This window comes from Berghia stephanieae, chromosome 4, assembly GCF_034508935.2.
Source record: "Berghia stephanieae isolate SIO BIC M18660-M18661 chromosome 4, UCSD_Bste_1.3, whole genome shotgun sequence".
Taxonomy (NCBI): domain Eukaryota; kingdom Metazoa; phylum Mollusca; class Gastropoda; order Nudibranchia; family Aeolidiidae; genus Berghia; species Berghia stephanieae.
Genome location: NC_088363.1, coordinates 76290305 through 76297949, shown reverse-complemented (window position 1 = coordinate 76297949; position 7645 = coordinate 76290305). Strand labels below are relative to the sequence as shown.

The 7645-nt window shown below is 36.1% G+C and overlaps 1 long non-coding RNA gene across 1 annotated transcript; it reads right to left on the bottom strand.

Moving 5' to 3' along the window:
• Positions 1-809: 809 nt before the first annotated feature.
• Positions 810-5995, bottom strand: LOC144971266 (uncharacterized). Its single transcript, XR_013645107.1, has 2 exons — positions 3568-5995; positions 810-1530 (listed from the first exon to the last, which is right to left on the bottom strand). It is a non-coding gene; the product is annotated as an uncharacterized LOC144971266 (long non-coding RNA).
• Positions 5996-7645: the final 1650 nt, after the last annotated feature.

Genomic DNA, 7645 nt, shown 5'->3' with positions numbered 1-7645 from the left:
GTTTCATGAACTGAATGACTAAAACAAGGCAAAACTTAGAAGGTGACGAGATTTTAGTCTGGGGCTTCATCAGTCAGCTCACATGAATCCGTACCTGCCATTGTGTACTGGAGAGCGGGGTGTTATCAGCACAAAATAGCCTAAATTATAGTCACCGTCCTTTACAACACCCACTTCTAGGCAAGAGACGAGCTAGTTAGAGACTAGAAAACGTTAATGAAATCCGATTTTTTAGTCACTTGCTCCGCGTAGTCTTAAGACTAGCAAGTCATTTACTAGACTAGTAAATAACTAAATCTAGTCCGCCTACATGAAATTGGGCCCTTGACTATAGTCAGAAATTAAGTACTAGTCCGCGTTCATGAAAACGGGCCCAGGCGGTGGTGGAAGTGACAACGACAACAATGATGATGATGAGATACAAACAGCAACTTGAATATAAAAGGAACGAAATTGACGTCACTCGGCTCTTTGAGTTTTTAGCCAGCTATTCTTATGTGTAGTTGTCACTAAATTGTATTAAGTTAATAAAAAATAAATTAACGCATAAATATCCGCCATTCGGATAAAGCGTACAACACACAAGACCATGTTTAACCTTTAACGTTTAACGGCCAATTGAACCAGATTAAACGTTAAAGGTTAAACATGGTTTTGTGTGTTGGTACTTTTTATCCGAAAGGCGGAATTTTATGCGTTAAATATAATTTTCTCCGAAACTTTTGAACTCACACCTCATCAAATTTCAAAGACTGATATCTACTCAATTTACCAACACGAATACCATTCTTTATTATTATTATTATTATTATTATTATTATTATTATTATTATTATTATTATTATTATTATTATTATTATTATTATTATTATTATTATTATTATTATTATTATTATTATTATTCATTTTGGGTTATAAAATACAAGTTGGTTATAAACCATCCAAGACTCGGTGCATCCTATAGATAGAACGAAGTTGACGTCACGCAGGTCTTTGTAATTGTTTTCTTGCCATCCACATTTATGAGTAATTCTCACTAAACTGTATTAACCAGAATATAAACGTTCAAGGTCACACATATTTTTGTGTGTTGCTCCGTTACATTTCCGGATGGCAATGTTGTGAGTTTCTAAGCCATGCGCACAGCATCTATATTAGATCAAAGTCCATCGTGTTACTTTAAAATTATATGTTGCTATCTATTCATAATATTGAGGGCCGGGCCGGTGGGGGGTGGTTCGGGGGATGGGCTACTTGTAATCCTTAATGAAATATGAAATGTCCTATTGTTATTTGATCTCCTTTTTCTCCGTGCGTCGTTTGAAATCACCTCAGTCCTTCCCAACCATCATCCCTTTTGTCGCCTGGGTACTTGGGACCGTGTCCATGCCTTGTGTAGTAGAAAACTGTTGGTGGCACTGGTGTAATTACGATTGAAGGACCCGGGGAATGACGATGAAGTTCTCCTCGCATGTACAGGACGGTGAGGACAATGGCAGTTGTGACAGCAATAAGGATGACCAGCTGTTTCTGATAAAAATGGAAAGAATGAAATAAGTATGTACTAAGGTCGCTAACGCAGCGCTATGTCACTAACACATAGAATTTGGTTATGACGCATGGTGTAAAGTGCTGAATATTATTAAAGAAGGCAGCTATAGAAAAAAAATGTTATGATAGACGAATATTATAGTTTTAATGTATTATGGTAGTTAATGAGTTTCAGGTCTGCGTAGACTGCATCCACACCTATAACGCAGATGGTAAGATTAAATACTTTGCAGTGAGTTGAAACCATTACCACGCCAAAACCTCATTCGTTGACAATATCGTCGATGGAAATTATTATATTACTGTTGTTTCTGTTTCGAAACATTATGTTATTGAAAATTGGTAACACTTGGTGTACAAAAAGCATTGGTCTGTGTGAAAATGTCAACATAAATAACCCATCATCTTTCTATTTTATTTAACAGATTTCTATCAGTAGGTAAAATTCTAGAAGACTGGAAAATTGCCAACGTAACCGTCATTTATCAAAAGGGAATAGGAACTAACATAGAAATTACAGACATATTAGTTAAACGTATTGTTATATAGAATTATAAAATCAATTCTCAGAGTCAAAATCATGAATCCTTTAGAATAGCACATTTTAATTTTCAACACTGATATGGAGAGAAACGCCCTGTGTACTTCAGTTGTACATGTCAATAAAGATTGTTTCTTTTGTTTTTAAGGATTTTCCGGCGCTTGAGACACTTTAAGTAAGGTCAATATATATATATATATATATATATATTATATATATATATATATATATATATATATATATATATTATATATATATAATAATAAATAAGACAATGGTTCAAATAGGGAACGGATGTACGATTCCAAGAGCACAGCCTCAGTGTACTTAGCTTGAGATCGCTTAAAAGTCTCATCCAGACACAATCACAGGATCCCAACAAGAGGAATACAATTAAATGCTTACAAGTCATGATATTCAAAACAAAAAAGTATTAAAGTTCATTATAGAGACACAATTTTATAAGGTAAGAAAAAAAATCATCTCTTCAAACTGATATATACTATACATTTGACCGTTTCCCCTGTAGTCAAGGACTCCGCCAGGGCCAGGACAAACCAAGTAATCTCATTCCAAGACAAAGATAGAAAGCCCCACTCGGAAAACAGATATATATAGGGGGGGGGGGGGGGGCAAAAGACACAGTAAGTGACCTTCTGTCCACCATTCTTCCGGCATGATTGGTGTTGGCCAATCTATTGATATTCTATTTTGACTCACTTCATGGGAAGTTCTCACAAATTGTAATTCAATGTTTAGTTTAAATATCGATGTGAATATCAATAGTTGTATGACTAAAGGTAATTGCGTGTTGGAAATCATATACAATAATTTTACTTATTTGGATAAAAGCATGTTAGGTCCACAGCAAACAATAACATGACACAGACCGAGCAGGTAGTGCAGTAGTAAGTCACTTGCTACTGGATCAGGCGGGCGGTTCAGATTTGAACCTCGTTGGAGACACTGAAGACAACTCGATGCGATGTTTTAATGGTTTTATTTTACATAGCCCAATCGGATTCCGACTCTAAAATGAAGGGACCGCTTTTTTATATAAATTAGAATGTATTGAAAATGGCGTTAAACCAAAACTTGTTTACGACCTCACTTAAATTGTACACTACAGTTGGAAGACATGATTTGTCCCTTCCGCACAAACGATACCAAAATATTGATTAGCATCTACTAATGTCTTCTAACTCGTTAATAAAATGTACACGTTTGTTATTCAATAAACAAAATTTCCAAAAAAAGTGGTGATTGGATGCGAGCTCTAATTTAGTTTGACAGAAAGTCCCCTGCTAGAGACCAGCTCTCTGTCCATTGGGTAGCAAGCAATTATTAGCTCACTGCTGAAAACGATAAAACGTCGGCTTTCTAGCTTTACCTATTGCTCTATAATATATTACCTGCCAACATCAATATTGTTAAACAATCAGCACCCTACTATCGAAACGAAAAGAAAACAATACCTTTTCTGATGATCGCATTGTTAAGGAGAACTGGCTGTCCAGCAAATTTTACGTATTCAATTGAATCTCCTCAACATATTCTTAGACCACAAAAACTTCGAATTATATCTTAACTTCCCAGTTGGTTGGTGTCCAGTTCACACACTGTACTAGTTGCTATCTCCGTGTTGCCGAGCTGTTTTGACCAAGATAAGCGATTACTGAAAACGTTGATGATGTAGTCGATCTGTGTGCTAGTTATGTACACAGCATCAGCTTCTGGTGGTAGTTAGAGATAGTTGAGATTTGAACCGAAAATACAGGATAATAAAATTAACATGTGTAATGGCATTGCGAGAACAGAAGTAAGACCAACGAGGCGAACGTGTTGTGTAACATGAACGTTATTTATAGTTTAAGTCAAGTTTCACGACTGTTACCATGCTTAATACCTATTACAGTATTTGTTTTTGTTTTCAATGTTTAACGGTACTTGCAAACTCTTATGGGTCATTTCAGCGGAAATTCATGGGAGAACAAAGAGAATGTATATCTGCATCACCCCCCCCCCTTCCTCTTCTACTACTACTCCTTCTTCTTCTCCGCTTACACTAAGAATTAATAATATCTTCTCTCATGAAAAAATGCATCCGTCTTGGGTCTCAATCGGAGCAAAAAGCAAGTGGCCTTATTCTTATACAGTGATAAAGCTACGTAGAATTCTTTTAAAAGTACAAAATACATTGGGCGAGACAATAAAATAGTAGTAGTAGTCCTCAGCCTTGTTATCGCTGCGAACCTGTGGTCGTTTGATAATTAATTTTACCGCGGCCCCGCTTTATTCTAAACTCACATTTAGTTATTCTTATGATTCCTCAATACTTCTAAAACATTTGAGTTCCCGATGAAGCACCATCAACGTTTCATCATTCAACTCTCATTGTCTTATTTCAAGTGATGTTTGTTTTTAGGCGACACTCTTAGGTCATTTCATCGCTAGTAAAGGGGATGAAAATGGGGTATTAAAAACCTCTAGATTTACAATTAAGAACAACAAAGAAAGTAAGAAGAAGGGGACTGGTTCAAATAACGTTTGTTTATAAGGGTTTACGGCACTTCCGACATTCTTAATTAATTTCAGCGCCAGTAAAAAGGATAAAAAAGGGATAGAAAAAAACCCAAAGCTAGCAACCAAAGAAAGTAAAAAACAAAGAGGACTGGTTGTTTGTTTATGATTTTATGGGTTTTACGGCGCTTGCAACACATTTACGTTATATCAGCACCAGCAAAAAGGATGAAAATAGGATAGCCAAATTCTTGAATTACAACTAAAACACCCAAGAAAAAGTAAGACAAATGGGAACTGGGAACAAATAGGGATCTGATATAGATTCCTAGAGCATAGCATCAATGTACTTAGTTTGAGATCACATAATATAAGTCTCATCCAGACACTAGCACAGGATCTAACAAAGAGGAATACACTCAAATGCTTACTTTAGACATTCAAAACAAGAAATATAATAATACATAACAGGGAGATGATTTACAAAGAAAAAGGGGGGAAAAAACATAAGCTCCCAAAACAATAACTATGCATTTGACTGTTCCCCTCCCAGTCAAGGACTCCGGCCAGGGCCAGGACAAAACCAAGGAATCTCATTCCAAGACAGAGATAGAAAGCAAATTGGAAAACAGCTATAAGGGGATAGAAGACACAGTATGTGCCACCCTGCCCACAGGAACCCCACCCAGAAGGGGACTGGTTCAAACAGCGACAGGGGACGATTCCAAGAGCACGTCATCAATGTACTCAGTTTGAGATGACCTAAAAGTTTCATCCAGACACAGGATCCCATGAAGAGGAATACACTCAAGTGTTACAAAATATATTCAAACAAAGCTATAACAGTACCCAACATAGGGATAATTTACAAGGAAAAAAATTATCATCACCCGAAACTATCCCTCAGCCAAGACTCCGACCAGGGATAAGTAATCTCATTAAAAATCAAAGACAGAAAGTAACCTGGAATAGGAAATATAGAGAGATAGAGGACACAGCAACATTGACGTCCCCGTAAAGACAATCACAAAATAATAATTACAAAAAAAAAAGCTAAATAAATAAATGGTTGACGATAGAACATTTAAGAATATAGACTTGACAATAAAATTAACTCCTTCCTCCCTCCCCCCTTTTTCATACACACACACACACACACACACACACACACACACACACACACGTACACGCGCGCGCGCGGGCACCATTGGGTAGGAAGCAGAAGGACATAAAAAAGCCAGTGAGACGATGCTATCAAAATACAATTTTATATTTATATCGCATGTCAAAGAACCTCTGATAGCTTAGCTATCCATAACATCATTTTATTGAATTGATAATGACGAATAAAATCATATATAAATTCATATATATATATATATATATATATATATATATATATATATATATATATATATATATATATATATATATATATATATATATATAGTTTGTTTTTAAGGGTTTTACGGCGCTTGCAACACATTTATTATGTCATATCAGCGCCTGTAAAAATAAAGAAAACGGGATAGTAAAAAGTTCTAGAATTACAATTAAATCATTCAAAAATAAGGGAGACAAAGGGGAAGTGGTTCAAATAATAGGGAACAGATGTAGATTCCAAGAGCACACTATCAATGTACTTAGTTTGAGATCACTAAATATCTCATCCAGACACAAGCACAGGTCCCCGCCAAGAACAACACACTCAATTATTTACAAATCATACATCTGTAAAATGAAAAAAAATACAGTGTATAACAAAGAGATGATCTACAAGAAAAAAAAATATCATCTCCCAATACTAACTATAAATTGACTGTTTCCCTCCCAGCCAAGGTATCCGGCTGGGGCCAGGACAAAACCAAGTAATCTCCATTCCAAGACAAAGACAGAAAGCAATTGGAAAACAGATATAGGGGGATAGAAGACACAAAAAGTCCCTCCCTGACCACTATGGGAGGTCGGGAACCCATCCAATTACTAAAGTTACTACCATCCGATTATACTTTCATTCTTTCCATTAGAAACAGTCAGTCATCCTTATTGCTGTCAATACTGCCATTGACTCACCACCCTGTACATGCGTGGAGTTTCATCGTCATTCCCTGGGTCCTCCAATCGTTATCACACTCATAAATGAGTGAACAAATGGTGGGGTGTATGTACAATACTCCAGACCGACAGAATGTCCCATCGAGTACAAAATGTCTGCTTTATTATCATTAATTAATTGATGCTGTGCGTTTAGCTAAAACACGCACAATATCCACCAGAATACAAAACTATGAATGTGTAACCTTAAACGTTTATAGTCTGATTGATAGAATTGAGTGAGAACTAATCATTAAAATGGCTATCTAAAAAAGAAATAAAACAATAAGAAAAGAGCTGAATGATGTCAATGTCGTTCCATCTATAACAATTGTTCTGCTTGTTTGTTCTTGAGAGTTTTACGGCGCTTGCGATACATTAAGGTCATACCAGTGCCAGTAAAAAGGCAGAAAATGAGAGTTGTTTGTTGTTTGTTTTTAAGGGTTTTACGGCGCTTGCAACACTTTTAGGTTATATCAGCGCCAGTAAAAAGGAAGAAAATGTGATAGTAAAAAGGTCTAGAATTACAATTAAAACACCCAAGAAAAAGTAAGACAAAGGGGCACTGGGAACAAATAGGGATCAGATGTAGATTCCAAGAGCATACCACCAATGTACTTAGTTTGAGATCACCTATAAGTCTCATCCGGACACAAGAACAAAATTCAGCTAAGAGGAATACACTCAAATGCTTACATTATACATTCAAAATAACAAATATAATAATACATAACAGAGAGATGATTTACAAGGGAAAAAAAAAGTTCATCTCCAAAACAATAACTATGCATTTGACTGTTTCCCTCCTAGCTAGGACTCCGGCCAGGGCCAGGATAAAACCAAGTAATTTCATTCCAAGACAAAGACAGAAAGCATGTTGGAAAACAGATATAAGGGGATAGAAGACACATAATGTACCCCCTGCCCACTGTGGGAGGT